Source organism: Cryptomeria japonica, chromosome 4, assembly GCF_030272615.1.
Source record: "Cryptomeria japonica chromosome 4, Sugi_1.0, whole genome shotgun sequence".
In the NCBI taxonomy this organism is placed as follows: domain Eukaryota; kingdom Viridiplantae; phylum Streptophyta; class Pinopsida; order Cupressales; family Cupressaceae; genus Cryptomeria; species Cryptomeria japonica.
In genome coordinates this window covers 533346945-533368048 of record NC_081408.1, presented here as the reverse complement: position 1 = coordinate 533368048, position 21104 = coordinate 533346945, and the positions used below count along the sequence as shown (strand labels likewise).

Sequence of the window (21104 nt, the reverse complement as noted above, 5' to 3'; positions counted from 1 at the left end):
AGGTAAGGCAAAACTGCATGTGAGCTTCATTATTAATTTCTTCAAGAGGAAGACGTTGGAGATCATCTATAGATGTTAGAACGTGGGAATAGAAGACAATTGAATATGAAAAGAATATGGAATACTAACTCGTTGTGCATGCAAATGATAGAAAACAACTAAGACAATGACAGAACACCTAAGGATAGATACAGACTGATATAAAATTCACAATACCAGCTGCCATTGGGTGATCACTTATCCAGATTCAACACCATTTATCCTCTTCTTTGTTTCCGTCAAAGAGAGAGTACACACGTTTCTTCCGCTCATTTCTATTTTCCGAAGTCCATGCTTAGTTATCAATTCATGAAAAGGCAAAACAGCAAGCGGGCTTCATTATTTTCTAAGATTTGAAGAAAACGTTCCAGGTACAAGACAAGAATGGCAACTGTTTACACGTGGTTCTATATTTCAAATCCCACACCAGCTTGGCTTCATTAATTAAGGCAAAACTGCATGTGAGCCTCATTATTTTCTCTGCCGGAAACGTCACGGACATTTCTTATAAATGTTAGAACGGGGAAACCAAGTTCTCCATAACCATGGCCTTGTTGAGGATAATTTCGTTTTGCACCTCATTGCTTCTATTGAGCATCTGCGCTTCTGCGCAAGATGGGCAGGGGCTCATATCATGCCTTCAACAAAAAGGCATCACAAACTTGACCACTTCTACTTCTTCCTCTGCATACGATTCTCTCTTGCGGTTTTCACTGCAGAACCTGAGGTTTACGGAACCAGGCGTCCGCAAGCCATACGTGTTGATTCTGCCATGCAAGAGAGAACAAGTGGTGGAATCGGTGCGGTGCTGCATCAAACACGGCTGGTAGATTGTTGTGCTCAGCGGAGGGCACAGCTACGAAGGTCTCTCCTCCACTTCCGATGCCCCCAATTTCGCTATCATCGACCTCATCAACCTCGACCGCGTAACAGTCGACATGAAGTCGAAAACAGCGTGGGCAGAGGCAGGAGCGACGGTTGGACAGCTGTACTCCGCCATTGCAGGCGTTACAACAGACTACGGCTTCCCTGCGGGAGTGTGTCCTACAATGGGCACGGGCGGTCATTTCAGCGGAGGTGGACTAAGTTTACTCTCAAGGAAATACGGACTGGCTGCCAATAACATCATCGATGCACTGCTCGTGGATGCAAATGGTAACTTGTTGGACAGAAAGAAGATGGGTGAAGATCTGTTTTGGGCGATCCGAGGTGGCGGTGGAGGAAGCTGGGGCGTCGTCATTGCATGGAAAGTCCGGCTGGTGAGAGTGCCTCGCAAAGTAACGGTGTTCAATGTGCACAGAACGGGGCGAAATCAGGTGACCGACCTCGTCCATAGGTGGCAATCCATTGCACCTTATTTCGAACAGGACCTCTTTATTCGTGCCGTCATTTCAGGTACTCAATTGCAAAGTGGCCAGAAGGATATCAAGCTTACCTTCAATGGAATGTATCTCGGCCCCCTCGACCAACTACTCAAACTGGCTAAGAAGAGTTTCCCCGAAATGGGAATTGTTGCTGGAGAATGCGAGGAGAAGAGCTGGATGGGCTCAATATCTTGCACGGCGTTTACCACTACGAGCTAACTGGATAACAGGAACAATTCCAACAAAAGCTATTTCAAAGCAAAATCTGATTTTGTAACGAGCCCTATATCGCCATCAAGGTTGGAAGGCGCATGGAAGTTCTTGGAAGAAGAGATTAACAGTTATATTTGTAGATAGGAATTTGGAAATCATCAAAGCAATATAAGCATTAGCCTAGCTCAATCACGAAAACTAAATTGCAATGATTACAATCTTAAAAACATTCAATAGAGATACATGAAAAACAAGACATTCAATTCAAATGCAAACCATCGCAAATGTGAAATGTCTCCTCAAGAACTCTCCATTGTCCTTCTTTCTCCTTCAAATTGCTTTGTTTTGTGGATCTCACCTACAAGTGCATAAGCATAATATAAAAGCAAGATTGACAAGACAGCATAAAGATACTAGAAGCGTGATTGATTTTTTTGGCCCCTTGATTGAAGAAATTCATCCAATTTATAGATAAATTGGAGAAAAGACAGGATTAGCATGAAATTGATATTAGAGGCAATTGATTTCAAAATGGCAAAATTGAGTTGAAGGAAGAAGGTTATGACACCTTCTATGTCATGAATTATGACATATTGCCAATGCAAAGGTTAGAGGACTAAAAGCCTATGACATCTTGCTATGCCAATAGTATGACGCATGAGAAATTCATGCTTCCACCGAAGCACAAAAATAGGGAGAGACTAGAGAGAAATTAATTAGGTGGAAATTGAATTTGACAAATTAGAAAATTAGGTGGAAATTAGGAATTAGAAAAATTAGAAATTGATGAAATTAGAAAATTAGGTGAATTAATTAACAATTTTTCATTCATTAATTAATTCACAAAAAGAGAGGGAATTAATTAGCCAATTAAATAAATATTTAATTGTGACAAGAAGACTTAGGATAAATAAATAAATTATTTAACCTAGAGAGAAAGTGACAAACAAGATTAAATGAATAAATCATAAAACCTTAGAGGATGAATTAGAAATGCAAGAACGACAATTAGGTCTTGACGAAAGATAATTGATGTAGGGTCGATTTGATCATGATTCTAACTTGATAAATGATTTGATTGATAAATGCACCAATTAATGAGGAACAATAACTAATTGATCCAAATTGACATGATTGAGAAGGACGACGATCGATGACAAATCGATCGCAAAATGAAAAGATTGAAAATGACAATGATCGATGACAAATCGATCGCAAAATGACAAAATTGACAATGACAATGATCGATGATAAATCGATCGCAAGATGACAAGATTGACAAGGATGAGGATCGATGACAAATCAATCACAAAATGACAATGATCAATGACAAATCGATCTCAAGATGACAAGAAAACCCTAATTCGAAAGCGATAAAAATGAGGAATGCAGAAGAAGGACTCAATGCTCGCAAATGATAAAGACCAAGTGCGCGACATAGAAGAAATGTTAATGCGACACAAAAACCCTAAAATAAGGCAATGCGCAAATGTTAAAATATGACTCCGCAAGCGTTGACCATTTTTAGATGTCTACATTTTGCCCCTCTTTGAGACAATGCGATTTCAAGCGTTGTTTCAAAGAACAATAATGAAAATGCCCCAGACGATGACAATGACATATGCATGCCCCCTCGAGGAATTGGCCGGAAACATCCAGAAAAGAGGCCAATTGATCGATAAGAATGATAGAAAATGATAGGATCAAACGGATCAAAAATCGGGGATCGGATACACAAATGACAAGAAGTTGAAGGTGCAAAAGATTGCGACCAGCATAAGATGGCGAGGGTGCACGTCCATCTATGCACTGACAAAGATCTATAAATTAGACAAGGAGAAGGAAAAGAGCTCATTTGCACTAGCCAAAGTGGAGGATTTGTTGCTCTGAAAAAGGACCCTTGTAGAGAGATGGCAAACATTCCAATGGTAGATAACCTCGGGGAACATGTACGCATCTATAGATGACGGGACGACATGGGAGCAACGGTATGTATCTCAAAAACCCATATTGTCAATTTCATGAATTTGACTTGCTTGCGGGACATTGCGGGGCCCACAGGGAATGAAAAAAAGGACTTCTGCGCTTGTGTGGGCACATTCTGCGCTTGTGTAGGATGTTCTGCGCCTGTGCAGGGTACACAGGCGCAGCTTCATGCTGCACAGGCACAGGACAGGGTACACAGGCGTAGTTGTGCACTTGGGACCCTAATTTGACCGAAAACAGCATGCGGATGATCCCGAAAAGGGGGATAAAGGTAGGATAGGTCAAAATAGATAAGAAACACCCTAATTTGTGCATGAAACAAGAAAATGCAGCCCTTAGGAGAAAACCCTAAAAACTGACAAATTATGCCCCAATTGTGATGCAGAGTCGACAGTATCCATTGATTACGCGGGAGAACAGACCCGACTGCTTCATGTTGTGATATAGACTCAAGAGCATGGATAGAGATACATTAGTAGGACTTGGATTATACTATATCACATTCATGCCTAAGATTAGGGCAAACACAAGACTGCTTACCGCATTGGCAGAGCAATGGCATTTTGATACTTCCTCTTTCCATCTGCCGACAGGAGAGGCGACAGTGACCCTAAAGGATGTATGGCGTATCCTCTGCATTCCGATTCAAGGGGAGATGATAGAATATGATCCAGCGACAGGGAGAGACACTTTGTGCAGATTATTTGAGTGTGATGCAAATGATCTGGATATCGTAGAGAGGGAGATCGACTGGGAGACCATGGCTGCAGAGTACGATCGACTATATGTGGTGATAGTCATGGTTATAGCATGTCTATTAGTAGGGGACAGATGAGGACATGGATTCCCTATTGGATGGGGAAGAGTGTTAGAGCGGATGGCGACAGAGGGGACTATATACGCATGGGGACCATGTGTGCTTGCTATGCTATATTTTCAGCTGCATCAGATAGCATATCAGAGAGTGCAGACTTTGAGCTGTGGGGTCACACTGTTACAGGTATGGGCATTTGAGCACATAGCCATATGTCAGCCGATTGCAAAGAGACAGGTAGTACCACATCGACCATATGTGTACTGCTATGGGGGTACATTGAGATAGGGTTTGTTCGGATACATATTGTATTGGCAACATGAGCTGGACAGATTGAGAGAGTTCACATGGAGGCCATATCAGGATTGCCCTGGATGGTCAGATGATAGTGATGAGCTACCGTATTGCAGACAGGAGATACCTGATTAGGTGACTAGTGAATCACCAGAGAGTGATTGAGATGTACCTGCTAGAGAGAGTCAGACGACGGTTTGGAGAGAGGCAGGATGTTCCGAAAGGGACTACACACTTTGCCTGATCTCATAGAGAGATGAGTCAGTGGGGGAGAATGATTCAACCACACATAGCATATGCTGACTTCACATAGCTACAGTAGAGATAGTGGGATTGGAGATCAGACGTGGTGGATGCCGGGACGACAGAGGAGTATGAGTGATGGTTTGCACGACGACGGCCAGTGCCATTGACAGATCCTGATATTCCGGTACCTAGGAGATAGGAGGACTTCCCACTCGCTGGAGAGGAGGAGGGAGATGATGAGGATAGAGATGAGGATGAGGATGGAGGTGATGAGGATGAGGGGGATGATGAGGATGAAGAGTATGAGCCAGATTCAGTCAATCAGGAGTCATTGTAGGATATAGCCATAGAGCCGGAGACAGTTAGCATAGAGGAGATGGAGATATGTAGGGCCACCATAGCGAGTCAGCATGATCACATTGTGACATTAGAGAGACAAAATGCTATCTTGAGGACAGAGCAGGATCAGTTTAGAGTAGAGATAGCCAGACTGACAGCGACTCAAGATACAGCAATAGCCCAGGCACAGCAAGAAGAGCAGAGAGTCACCGAGTATATTGGGTCAATTAGGGATGCTAGTGCACGTGAGATGGCACAGATGTTGGTAGAGATCGGAGAGGAGATACACCATTGGAGGACACTATATGAGAGTGCAGTTCCACCAGAGCAGAGAGCAGCATCATATTAGGCACGACCAAGGACAGAGAGCAGGCCACGTTCACGGAGGTTAGTGAGCAGCATGGGGGTGAGTGGACCTATGAGACCACCATAGCTAGGACCAGGGACAGGAGGGACATCATCTTTGAGACATGGCAGGGATGAGGAGGACAAAGGAAGCACCCAGTGACAGAGGCATGTGCTTCTTATGATAGAGACATATGTAGTGTGACATTATGTAGTCAGCCTACGGACCATACTTAGGACAGACAGTCCAATTTTGTACTCCGATACTTTTTTTGATATATGATGTGATAGGCAGCTATATGATGGGATGCAATGTGTTATGGCTTATGGTTACTTTCCATGTATGGATGGATGTATTTTTATGTGTTTTTGATGCATTTATAAAATGAAATGGATAAAATGTTGTGTATAATGCAAATGTACTAATCAATAAATGTAGGATGCTGCTTATGTTTTTGGAGATCGGAGAACAAGATCGAACTGACTGCCCAAACTGACGGAAGAAATGTTAGTAAGAAATTAGACAGACAACAGTTAGAGATGAAGAAAAACTTGCTTTCACCAATGCATAGAAGTAGGTGAGAACCTTTATTTGATATGGCAAAATAGATGCGGCGCAACATGGAAATGAAAGCCAAAGTGATAATGCAATCCCTTTGCGTAAGACAGACACATCGCACACAAGGAATGAGTGAATCATCCTAGGGTGCATACATCAAGGGTCGATGTATGTGCGGCGTTCATAGAGCGAATGTACTTATCACAGACACCCAATGATATAGTTGCCCTAGTTTGTGACAAACATTCCACAAACAGCAAACACAACAAAAAATAAAAGGGACCATGAACCATCCCAATCACTCTAAATCACTCAATGACATCATTGAGCAACATAGGAACATGATCGAAGCCAAAGATAAATCAGTAAAAAGATAAGACTCACAAATTCGACCAAGTTAAACAAACAATCTAATTGTCATTGTCAAAAGTGAATAACAAGAATGATCATGCTGTCTAATTCCAGGGAATGCGGTACCCCATCTAAGATAGGACATAGTCTAGTTTCGAGTATACCACACCCTATATAAGACCCATGATAGTAGTGACAAGGACAAATGATATTGATGTTGATTGATTGATATGACAATTTTAATCAGTTTTGAACGTCTGGTTTGATTGAAAAGTTCATCTGTTAATGCATGATTTCATTAAAGCACAATGTTTGATTGAGTGCCATTGGATGTATGCTCAGCAATCTGCCTATGCACAAAGGGGATTTGTTTTTGGATTTTGATGTTTTGAAATTTTTTTGTTCATTTTTTAGGACTTTATTTGACGTTTTAGGGTTTTTTAGGACATTATATGATTTTGTTTGATTATTTCAGGACATTATTTGATTTTTAGGGATTTTTTTAGGACATTATATGATTTTTAGGGATTTTTTTTAGGACATTATTTGATTTTTAGGGATTTTTTTCAGAACATTATTTGATTTTTAGGGATTTTTTCAGGACATTTTTCAATTTTTATGATTTTGCCCCTAGTGTCTAGCAAGGCAAGGAATATGAGAGGTAAATAAATAGGTTTTCTGAAATGTTGGTGGATAGAGGGAAGACAAAGGCCTTTTATTATGGAGACAATACGGATGCAATTTTCAAGGGCTATTGCGTGATGGGACAAGAGACTGCATATGACAATGTAAAGCAGTGACATGGCATGAGGGACATGTCAAGAGGTTTTTGAAAAATATGTTTTGCATTTCACGTCCTTATGTCAGATCAAGATCAAGGGACAGAAAAAGAGTGTATGAATAGTGATAAGATATGGATAGGATAAGTAAGACCAAGAATGGATAAGGGACATGGACTGAAGGTTGGGATAGGATACAGGATAGTGGCAGAAAGTTGCAATAAGACAAGGAATATGGATGAAAGGTTATAATAAGCAAATGGATAACGACCAAAAGCTATGATGGACTAAAAGCTGCAAACAAGATGCATGATGCTCATGAAGATCCTCAGCCTTGTCAAGATCAAAGGTGGAAAGAGGAAATGGACCTGAGAGACAATAGGATAATGGAGGACTATGACATGGTATGATAGGATAATGAAGGGCAATAGGAAATGGAGGAAACCTACCCCCAAGTGTGGTGTGCAAGAAGTTCATAGATTACACATGACACCTGTTTGCTAGGTTTTCACCAGTAGATGAATTATTTTTGCTTTACTTTTTTTCTTTTCTTTTCTTTTCTTTTTTTTTTTTTTGACTTTTTCAATAGAAGATGGACACGTGATAGGGGATGGAAGAAGGACTCAAGCGTCTTTTTGTTTGGATAGTAGCCTTGAAAAAAATGGACCATGACCTTTAAAAGTATGCTCAAATACGTCGGTAGGATAAGGACATGGAAAAAGAGATGAAATTAAGGCAAGGATTTATGCAAGGGTGGGATCAAAGGGATCGAAGGATGGAAAATATGCATTGGATAATGGATAGGGTATTGGAAGAATTGGGCTTCAGTGGATGGAAATGAAGGCAAGATCAACATTGGCACACACCTTGAGGTGTGATGGACTGATGGAGGAAGAGTGGGTTTTGGATATGGAGATTTTGATGAAGGAATAGCTAGGGATTTGTGGACAAAAGGACCCAAAATGGATGAAGAAGGTGATGGAGGAATAAATTTGAGAGGGTTAGATGGAGGAATAGAAACTTTGGATGCCAAGTTGGATGTTTCTTTTTGTGCTTCAAGAAGCTTCTTAGGAACCCACATTGTTTTGGATTTTTCATGCTTTTGTTGTTCTTTGGTGTGCATTGCTTGCATAAGGGATTTAGGAACCCATATATATTTTGACTTTGCTTTATTTTTCTCAATGGGCCTTTGTGGCCTTTTTGATATTTCTTTTTCTTTATAGATCAATTTGTTCTTTGTTTTGACATGTCGATTATATTGGACATGTTGATCCTTGAATACATGTGGATTGCTAGACTTATGACGTTTACACTTGGCATCCAAATTGCTTGGAGGGGGAATGGAATGCATGGATGGATATGAATGAAATGGAGTTCTTTTGGATGGATGAAATTTACTCAAGGATTTGTGCCTTTGCTGACCTTGCATAGAGGATGAAGGAATATAAGGACCTAAGATGGATGGAAAGTATGATGGGGAAGGGATATGTTTGGATTTTGAAGGGATGTTGGATTTAGTAGGGGTACCCACGTCTTGAGGAATTTCACTGAGGCCATGACCCTTAATATTTTCTTTAACATGAAGGGATGCTTGCTTATGGAGTTCTACTGAATATCTTGACTTATAGGATACTCTTTTCTTTGGGAAGAAGACGCGAGTCCATTATGAGGTGGATATGATTGAGAGAAATAATGAGATCTTGAAGTGGATCGGATCGCACCAAAGTGGAAGAACCCATTATGCATGTCGAGGGTTCATGAACATCTTGCACTAACATGTTAGAATCATGAGGGGGATTAGGATCATGAGGGGGACTAGGATTGTGTAGTGGACATGGTTCAATGACGGGCTCTTCAAGAGATGGAATGGGAGAAATAATAGGATCATTAAAGGAAATGCGATCTTGGAGTATATATGGAGCATTAAGACAAGGAGATGGAGGAACAAAAGGATCTTGTGGAGGATTTAAAGGAATAATTTGATCTTGACAAGGAGGAAGATCATTGGAATCCTCTTTAAAGGTGCTTTGCTCTTGACTTTTAATGGGATCATCATAAAGGATGGAAAGGATATCTTGATCTTTCTTAGGAAGTGGAATGCCAATGGGATTTAAAAGGACATTTTTTTCATGAAATGGAAGGGGATCGTTTGGGATTGGATGGACTGGGATATCTTGATCTTGCTTGAGGAATGGAGTGTCAATAGGACTTTGGATAGGATGGACAAGAATAAGGGAATCATCGTGAGTGTCTGGGAACATGGGGTCCTGGTCAACAATTGGATGGGATGATAAGGTTTCAAGATCTTGATCTTGATCTTTTTTAAGACACATTTCTTCATGCTCTAAATTATCCTCTTGACATGAGGTTGGACTTTGGATATGTATGGGGGATTCTGACAAGGAATCAATGTTTTGGCATGAAGGAAATGCACTTTGAACATTTGTATAGATTTTGGCAAGGAATCAATTCTTGAACATGAGGAAGAGGGACTTCGAATAGGGTCCTCTAAAACAGGTAATGGCAATAAAGTGCATGGTGGCATTGGGTCTTGTATTTCTGAAACATGACAAGGATGTGCATCATGAATTGGATTCTCTTGGCAATCAATTATGGATAGCCCTTGGATAATTTCATCCTTGGGTGTATTGTTTGATGGGGACAATATGGAAGGTTCTTGTGAAACTTCTAGAGGTGTAGGGATAGATGCCACTAGGGAGTCAATTTGTTTGTGGGGGGATGAGGCATTGCTAGACATAAGTGTATTATTTTGATCTTCCTCAAAGAACTCACTTGGTAATTTCCTTAAGATCCTTGCAATAAAGCCACCTTTCTTTCAAGGTTTTGACATAGTTGTAGCTGGAATTTGAACTTGTTTGGCAAGAATGTGGTCTTGGTTTGATGTCATGTTTTGATATTGAACTTGGTTCAATTGTTCTGACATGTTTGAAACTTGGGTTGGTGTGTGCTGCAACCTTTGTTTTTGAATGTTTGGTTGTGTTTGTTGACATTGATATGCTGATTGAACTTGTTGATATTCCACCATTGGTTGAACTATTTGTGGACATTGTATAATTGGTTGGACATATTGTTGAAATTTGGCCATTGGTTGTGTTGGTTGTATATGTTGGACCATTGGTTGTGTCTGTTGGAAATGTTGAAATTGTTGAACAATTGGTTGTGATGGTTGAAAATCTAATTGATAGTAAACACCTTCTTGTTCTTGTTGTGAAGGCACATAATGTTGTTGTCTCTTTTCTTGAAATTGTTTCATCATCTCTATTTGTGAGAGGAGAGCTGGTATGTCTGATCATTCAATAAGAGATCTTACATCAATTGGCTCAATTTTTGGATTTCGACCTGGAAATTTTTAAAATATTTTGGACATTTGTGATGTATTATTCTCAATGTTTTTCACTTTTTGTTCCAAAATCTCCTTTTCTTGAGCTAGTTTCTCCTCTAGGTTTTGTATTTGGACATTTAAATCATCATGATAAGTTTGATCCAAGTTCTGAGACATGTAGAGATTGGATTGACATGACTGATTTCTCAATTGTGATGACATGGCTTCGTAAGAAGGTTGAGATCTCATTTCAACAAACATGTCACTATGCAATGCAACTAATGGGATTGACAAATGCAACCTAAAGGATGACAATGCAACTTAATATTTTTGGACTTTTTGAATTTTTGGAGACAAACTTTTGAAATGCAAAGCTAAAGACACAACCTTGGGAAATTGAAATGAAGTCAAGACCTTAAAGGACAAAGGACCAAATGACAATAGGACAAATTGAAAATGTCTCACCTATATGCTTGGATACTAAGATAGGTTTGACAAAAATGATATTAATGAAAGGACAAATTTTAGACAAGGTCAAGACTCCCTAACAACAACTTAGGGTATCATCCAAAGTTATGATTTTTCAAGTTTGACAAACCAAATTTTTGAGACTAAATGTAAGAAGGCAATGATTATGACAACAACTTAGGATATGACATGAAAATGATCTAAGGATATGATATGACAAGATGAAGCCAAGACAAGATGACAATACAATGATAAGGATATGCGAAGACCAATGACTTGGAATATGCAAAATGCAACCTAGGCAAGTCCTAATGGAAATCTATCTTGGATATGACAATGAAATGCAAACTTAGGGAAATGATTTTGAACCTAAGTGCAAAATGGGGATGCTTGCAATGAAAAGGACTAAAATGAAGGGAGATGACAATATGCCCTAGGACCTAAGTTGGACTATGCAAAACCTAGCCTAAAATGACATGAATTTTGAAACAAAGATATTCAATGTCTTGACAAGCCATGTTCAAATGTTGGATGAATACTTGGACAAATTTGGACTTTTGTTTGGATTTTGTATTGAATTGAAGGTTGTTGATTCCTAAAATCCAAGTTGATTATGAGCACTTTTTGAAGACTTGTTTTTTTGTTTTTGATTTAACCTTTGACAATCATAGAAGACAAAATGTTTGTTTGACTTTGACTCAAAACAATCAAGCACATTTACAACAAGTCCTATGGTTGGCAAGGGCAATATCTATTGAATCCTCTACCCTAAATACAACACTTAGTCGGATAGCTAGACGCTTGGCAGCACTGGCTCCCCCTTACAGTGCACTCACTTCTCGGGCATACCAAGCTTCAAGTTCAAGGGGCATCACTTCCCAAGAACTTGCTATCTCTAACTAAGGAGTACATGAGAGGTGTCTTCAGCATGCGCGTATCACAATGCTTAAGCCAATAGATAGAAGGTTTTTGGCATCTAAACAAGAGCTTCTAGTAAAGGCATCCATTCGGGTGGGTATTGATCCGGTGAATAAATCATTGCAATACCATTCCAGCACCCGTTGTCTACAACTTGTGTTGCATCCACAGTTATTTAGAGTGGTTCGGAAGAGCTTGGTTTTAGCCCATCACCACTTAGGGTCGTTCCCTCTCACCAATGCCTGTGCGAAGTGCCAGGCAAATCGAGAGGTAGGCCCAATTCTAAGGGTTAAAACATGCAATCAAACTAAAAGAAATCCAAGCATGCATGGTGTTCATTAACCTTTAGGAAAATAAATGTGCAACTACTTTAAAAATCACATGCAAGATGTTTTTAATAGAAGTCTTTGACTGCGTCCTGCATAAGATTTGTTAGTAGTTTCATTCTTAGTCTTCGTCACATATAATGCCAAGGTGTTGCACAGGGAATTAGTACCAAAGAAAACTAGAATATAAGAACAGAATGCAAAGCAAAGTAATTTGCAAGCAAAAACACTGGTTGTACCCCTGTTTCTGGCCTTACACAGGCATAGAATGTCTTACACAGGTGCAGGATTGCTTACACAGGCACAGGATACCTTACAGAGTCATAGGATTGCTTACACAGGTGCAGGATACCTTGCACAGGCCCAGGATTGCTTACACAGGCACAGATCCCTTCTACACAGGCGTAGAAGTGCCCAAAAAGCCCTAAGTTGCCCTGTTTCTTGGGTTTTCACTTGCAAATCAGCTCAAAAGGCACTCAAAACATGGTTAAATGGTTAGTTCACGTCAGGTTCACCAATTAATGTAGATAGGAATTTGGAAATCATCAAAGCATATAAAAATTAGCCTAGCTCAATCACAAAAACTAAATTGCAATGATTACAATCCTAAAAACATTCAATAGAGATACATGAAAAACAAGACATTCAATTCAAATGCAAACCATCGCAAATGTGAAATGTCTCCTCAAGAATTCTCCATTGTCCTTCTTTCTCCTTCAAATTGCTTTGTTTTGTGGATCTCACCTACAAGCGCATAAGCATAATATGAAAGCAAGATTGACAAGACAGCATAAAGATACTAGAAGCGTGATTGATTTTTTTGGCCCCTTGATTGAAGAAATTCATCCAATTTATAGATAAATTGGAGAAAAGATAGGATTAGCATGGAATTGATATTAGAGGCAATTGATTTCAAAATGGCAAAATTGAGTTGAAGGAAGAAGGTTATGACACCTTCTATGTCATGAATTATGACATATTGCCAATGCAAAGGTTAGAGGACTAAAAGCCTATGACATCTTGCTATGCCAATAGTAAGACGCATGAGAAATTCATGCTTCCACCGAAGCACAAAAATAGGGAGAGACTAGAGAGAAATTAATTAGGTGGAAATTAGGAATTAGGAAAATTAGAAATTGATGAAATTAGAAAATTAGGTGAATTAATTAACAATTTTTCATTCATTAATTAATTCACAAAAAGAGAGGGAATTAATCAGCCAATTAAATAAATATATAATTGTGACAAGAAGACTTAGGATAAATAAATAAATTATTTAGCCTAGGGAGAAAATGACAAACAAGATTAAATGAATAAATCATAAAACCTTAGAAGATGAATTAGAAATGCAAGAACGACAATTAGGTCTTGACAAAAGATAATTGATGTAGGGTCGATCTGATCATGATTCTGACTTAATAAATGATTTGATTGATAAATGCGCCAATTAATGAGGAACAATAACTAATTGATCCAAATTGACATGATTGAGAAGGATGACGATCGATGACAAATCGATCGCAAAATGAAAAGATTGAAAATGACAATGATCGATGACAAATCGATTGCAAAATGACAAAATTGACAATGACAATGATCGATGACAAATCAATCACAAGATGACAAGATTGACAAGGACGAGGATCGATGACAAATCGATCGCAAAACGGTAAGATTGAAAATGACAACAATCAATGACAAATCGATCACAAGATGACAAGAAAACCCTAATTCGAAAGCGATAAAAATGAGGAATGCAGAAGAAGGACTCAATGCTCACAAATGATAAAGACTAAGTGCGCGACATAGAAGAAATGTTAATGCAACACAAAAACCCTAAAATAAGGCAATGCGCAAATGTTAAAATATGACTCCGCAAGCGTTGACCATTTTTAGATGTCTACAATATTATTTTTGCTCCGCTGGGTGGAAGAATGTACGAGATAGCATCGTGGGAGAGTCCATTTCCCCATAGGAAAGGGTATTTTTACAACATACAATATCAAGTTACGTGGAGTGATAGCAACAAGGCTTCGGGCTTCATCGATTGGATCCGAAGATTCTACACATACATGACTCCTTATGTTTCCAAAAATCCAAGGGGTGCCTATGTGAACTATTTAGATATGGACTTGGGCATAGATGTTAATGAAACAACCAGTGTGGTAGAGGCAAGAGCGTGGGGTGAAAAGTATTTCAGAGGCAATTTCGAGAGATTAGTGAAGGTAAAGACCAAATTTGATCCCAACAATGTTTTGAGGAATTCACAGAGTATTCCTGTGGACAAGTTAGATATTTATCTCACGCTTTTGTAAGAACATACTGCTGGAATATTAATTGTTTACATAATAAAGTAGAAAAGTTGGACTATTAACGGTTTAGAGTCATCTTGGTGACTTTATTTTATTTTTATTATTTAATAATTAATTAAATTGATAGTTTGAAAAGTTGTGTTTGAAATGTTTTTCAAATATAATGATGTAATATATTTAAAAGGGTATAATATTTTATCATTGCATATTTTATATTTTGTAAATGCAGATCTCTTAAATTTTTCTATTATAATATCACAAGTTCAAAGGTAGAGAGTCATAACATAAAAAAGAAACAAACAAAATGTTGAAAATATGACTGTTGTATTAGAAGATGAAAAATGGTAAGATTGTTGTCATATTTTTTAACAAAAGTAAGATGTGAATAGAGAACTAATGTTTAATTGTTATAAATATTTTATTTTTTATTTTTTATTAAGAGAAAAGCAAGTTTTAGGGGGCCCGAAACCCCATAAAATATGTTTTGAAGGGATCTAAAAGCCTCAAATTTTATGGAAACTTGAAACCCATTTATAGAACACTACAAAAACATACAACATGACAAACCATCAACAAACCAACAACCTAACAACAAATACTAAGCATTAAAGAACCAACTGGAAAAATGGAAGGCCAAACCCAACAAAATAGGCAACTCAAAAAATCATGAACAAAGGATTTTTCCAAGCTTCCTTAACCTTAGTAATGGGTTTTAACAAGGCTACAATAACCTTCACCTCCAATAACATAAAGATATTGCATAATAAACTCATTAGAAAATTGAGTTTTGTAAAGGCTTCCATAACCTTCATCTAGTGCAGAAACACAACCCCATCAATCACCAAAACCTTGAACTCCACCTTGGTCTCCACCTCCATAGGAGAAGAATGACAAAGAAGAATATTGAAGGCATCAATGCAACCAAAAACCACCAACAAAGAAGCAAAATCCCCCTTAATACAACTTCCAACCTCTCTCACCAAGGCATTCTTTGCCTCAATAGAAGGCACCTCCACCTCAATAGAATCAACGAAGACGAAGAAAGAAGTAGAGAAATTGTTGTGGTTATATTATCAAACAATTAAGTGAACATAATCACCTTAGGAATATCCACATAGTAAAGTCAATTATTTGATGTGAGAAGTATAAGTAACATGATTTGTAGTTAAGGTAAATTAGTTATTTGTATTACATCATTATTTAGTCTATATGTGAATACATGATCTCAACTATGAGTTATAAATATCCTCTTTTATAAAAAATATGTGTTTTCAATTAAATGTGTATGGGCAATACATTGGCTATTAAAGTGAATTTTTATACTTTGAAACCTTATGGGTGTTTCTTACCTTGTACAGAGAGAATTTTTTTTTTTTAGGTTGTTAAACTTAGTCATGTTTTGTGAACATAGCATTGTATGTGTGTTTATAAAACAACTTGAGAAAAATGATTTGTGGATGTTGCACATGTTTCACAAATATGCACCCTTGGTTATACTTTATGTTATTGTGGACCCCATGTATTGTTCACTATTGTGAATTCCTTGTTGAGTGGTGATTTGTTGTAAATGTGTTATATTTGGTAAGGGAAGTGTTATAATGATTGGCCCTCTCAAACTATCTGGAGTACCAATTATGTGGGTTTATGTCAGGAGAGAATACCAATTTTATGACCTAACCTATCTTAGGGTGAGGTGAGCCATCATACATGACCTTCACCTATCCTAGGGTGAAGTGAGATATCATATGGCCCTTATAGTCAGATTGGAGTGTTTTCCACTATCTCCCATTGTTTATGGATTCACTAGTGATTCATATGTGATGCCATTAATTGTTCAATATCATCCTTGTTTCTTTCACTTCTGTTTGATTATCATAAAGTAAATGTGTTGTGGAATTTTCTAGGTTGAGGATGGAGCTAAGTGTACGGGCCATATTTTTTGAGCAGATATATTATTGATAATTTGATTGCTATATGATTTTATTGGGGTGTATGAGGCACATTTATTATGGAATGATGATTTATTTATGATCTTTATGCGGTTTGAGATGACCATTTCATCTCCTCTTCACTTAGGTGACTTGTATAAGGTCACATGGTAATCATGATGTGAAACTTTGTGCTATTAGGACACATATTTGTGATTACTAATATTATTATAACTTTTATTTCTTTTATTAAGCTAGTAGCTTTGATATTTTTTTGTTTGATTTATTGAATCATAAAAATTGTCATGTTTTCCTCGAGGAATGACTATAGTAAAGTTTTGTTTTAATTTTAAATTCTTTCCTATTGGCTACCATTGAATTTCTTTTCTTTTCTTATCAATTTTTTACTTCATTGAAAATTTAACTTATTGAAATTTTCTTATTTTGGTACTTTATTAATATTTTCTACTACTTACATATGTAAAATAATGTGAATTTTATTATTATGTATTATTCATCGAGGATCCTTAATAGGTTGTATAACGGAAGTAGATGGCATGACTCTAGAATGACCACAAATATAGTAAAAAATTCCTTAGGTCCCACTAGACTGACAAAGACTTGGATCCCAAGAGTAAAAAAGAAATACCTAATCATGTTTATCTATTAATGAAGAGAGCTCCCTCCATAATTATATTGACTCTGGAAAAAGGACCTACCATGATGTCTATAATAATATTACCATTAATCTAAGCAAGAATGTAAAGAGGAGGAAGAACTCCATAAAATACGATTCATTAAGTTTGAATGATACATTGGGAATCTTAACCTTTTGATTGAGGGGAGAGATTAGAGTCATACTCACCATGTTGAAATATAAATAATAACTCAATGGAAGAGAAGAAGATGTATAGATAAAATTAGAAGAACATGGATGAAAGGGATCTATGTAGATTTGCAACTTATTGTTAGCTTCCATAATAGACTTATTAGAACTAACTTTAATATCACCAACATGGATGGTTTCATTGTCTATGTGGTCCTAGACAACATATAATAGGCACACACAATGCTCAGTACCATGCCTTGGTACTCAATGATATTGATAGAATTTTGATGCATCATACTAGAGAGGGTATGGTATGTTGTCTAGGAGTGGTTAATATCCATAAAGGTAACCAAACTATCTCTAAGTATATTTTATAAAACACTTAAGTAAGAATCAAATAGTTTTATGAACACCTAATCATGTTGAGTCCCCATTTTATTATTCTTATTTTCTTAGGTGGGGTTATTACATTAGCAACTACTTTATTTGTTTGGAACCTCCAAAAGAGGACATAGCTCCAAAGTTATCAGCATAAGATTTTAAAGTAGGATCTGAAAACTAAGTCAACATGAGTTAGAAATCTTGAAATTTAGCATGCAGATTGGAGAATGAAGGATACTTAAGCAAAGAAACTTTCTCCATAAGTTTCGACTGTAAACTGCCAACAAACAATCCTCTGGAGATCATTGTCAGGAAGGATGTAAGGGATTTTGAAATAAACAAACTCATAAAGAAAGGTAAAATCAATAAGTTTATCATTTAGTTGTTTCTTACAATGAACAAGGTCAGCGGCAGTGACCTAGCTACCAATGTTCACCTAAAACTATTGAAGAAAATCATTCATACGTTGATTGAAAAAATACATGGATCTATTAACCAATGAGAAATACCATTCTAATGTGGTCCCCTTAAAAGACTAAGAGAATTTTTTTGCCAACATATGGTCTTGATGATGAAAGTCACTACAAGGCATAGTGAAAGAATTAACATGTAACTATGGGTACTATCTGTTAGTAGCAACAATGGATGAAAACTGAGAGGGGGGGTTGAATCAATTTTCACCAGATCTACAAACTTAACCAGAAAAATAGATCTGATAAACTGCAGCAATAACAAAGATAAGAAAATTGATAGCACAACACACAACACCAAGATTTTGACATGGAAAACCCGATTAAGGGAAAAACCACGATGGGAACCTACCCACAATAAGATGATACTCTACACTAGTATGTGTAAATATTAATATGGGTAATTCACACTTCCTAGAGCTCACTTATCAAAAGATAATGACTTAGAAGGCTACAACCCTTAGGGAATTCTCACTAACTTACAACAAGATTCAAACTACAATCCGGAAGGAATGAACTACAATAATAGCATCTCCAAATGTCTGATGATAGTTCCGATTAAGCACAATTGTCTTCTCTGAAACACCAATCTCTCTTCAATGTACAACATTGAAAGATGAATCCTTTTTCACATATACACAACTCTCTGATAATTTATACACAACCTCGATACCCAAATTACATTATAATATTACCTATTTATACAATTCATCAACCTTAATAACAAGGTCGGCTAAACCCTCAACTCACAATTACAAAATTATATCACACAACACAAAGATCGACCATCGGACCAATGTAATGATATACATGACATAACATGGACCTAAATCAAATCTCCAAACATGCAACACCACTAGAAATCCCGCCAAGATCAACCGCAACACACTACACCACCAAGAAAACCATATAATATGAAGAACATCATCGGTTCAACAAAATCACTAATAAATTGCACAATAATCAATGTGGATCATCAAAACAAATAGGACACAATTAGGAAACACCAGAAAGAACGTTAGAATCATCAAAAATAACTGCACCAACACCACTTATCAAATCTTCATTTGTCAACGTTTGGAACTCAAGAACACTCAAATAGCAGCAACTGTCACGAAGAAAGATAACTCGTGGAGCACCAAATCACAAACCATATAAAATAAAGATACATAAGACCATCTCAAACAATATCCCAAAATCTCAGCACAAGTTGCGATCACACTAGAATATACCAAAGGAAATATTGAACTCTACAAAGCACTGATCAGAAAAACAAACTGCAAAACCAGATCATATGATATGATCAATTAAGCTTCTTGGATCACCAAAATCAATATAGAAGAATATAGTGATATTATGTATACTCTATAAAGAAAACCATAATCCCAAATGAGCCAATCTACAATCACTGGAGCAGTAATATGTTGACATCAATGACAATAACATATCCTAGCAGTAGCAATGTCCAACACAATCACCATTGAACTTACCGAACTTTTAAATATCAACCCCTTGGTGTAGGGGAGAATTCAATTTATGGAAAAAGTAGTTCGTTATGATGTATGGATCAAGCGAGGATTGAGTGGTAGCATTGATCAAATTAGTGGGTTGTGATTGCATTTGGCCCATACTTTGTTATATGTTATTTAAGATGGCATTACCAGGTGGAGGAGATGGAGGTTGGTTTTCCAAGCTAGGAAAAACCTGAGAAATAGAAACATTAGCCATGGTTATGCTAACTATTGTAATATAAATTTTGGAAATAGTCATATGGAATAGGGAGGCAAAGACAAGTTTTATTTCAAGCGAATTTAAGAGACATCGACACTAGGAATTGTAGATGTATTTTTTATATTACTACATAAAGGATCAAAAGTAGGACCTATATAAACCATATGAATTGATATCCTAGGCATTCTGAAATTCATTTGAGGACCAATGATGTCTATATGTATATCTTGAGGCTTAAACACAATTGAAGGTATGTGAGTCTATACAATTTATGCCAAAGCAACTCAAGATCCTAAGATTTGAGAAAATAATCTCTCAAATATTATTGAAAATGGAACCAACTTGGGAAATGACATTCTCTCAATTAACGAATCCTTTAAAATCTCTCAAGTTTTCCTCCAAATATTGTATTTGATCAAATGAGCCTAAGAGAAAATTCATGATCAATGAGAGGAGACCTAGGAGGGTGTTCGTTAGAAGATTATGTTATGAGTTTGGTTGAGAATTAGATGTAGAAGAATCCCCAAAACTTGAAGGAAAATAATGAGGAGCCGAAGGATCACAATTTCTTTAAAATATTAGACTAGGCCTCATAAGACTATAATGATTGGGAGGAATGCTCAAAATTTTAAATATTTAAAATCAAGGGATGAGTTCATGTCGGGTTCACCAAAATGTAGTGTTAAAATCAAACCATTACAAGGGGTAATCAAACCCCTTGAGGACTCAAGTTCCAACTCTCCACTCAAAAAACAACCTCAAATGATTGTGACCTCTAAGCCTATCCATTATTAAGAGGAAAGAGTGTTTAATTTATTTAGTTCATAAGAAACAAAAGTTCAGGTGACAAGGACCTTTTGGATAGCTCCATGAGCTCTTTACCTAGGACAGATGTGGTTCAGGGATGACAACATGATGTACAAGAATCCTTTATGAATAGAACACATAGGGGAATACCAAAAAGTATAAAATGACAAGTACAATATTTGTAAACTAAATACAAAATAAAACACAAAATAGGGAGCTTATAAATATAAATAAAGCAACAAAAGGGACTAGGAGGAAGCAA

At 37.2% G+C, this 21104-nt stretch overlaps 1 pseudogene; it reads left to right on the top strand.

Moving 5' to 3' along the window:
• The first annotated feature begins 584 nt into the window (after positions 1–584).
• On the top strand, positions 585–14699 carry LOC131044106 (berberine bridge enzyme-like D-2; annotated as a pseudogene).
• Positions 14700–21104: the final 6405 nt, after the last annotated feature.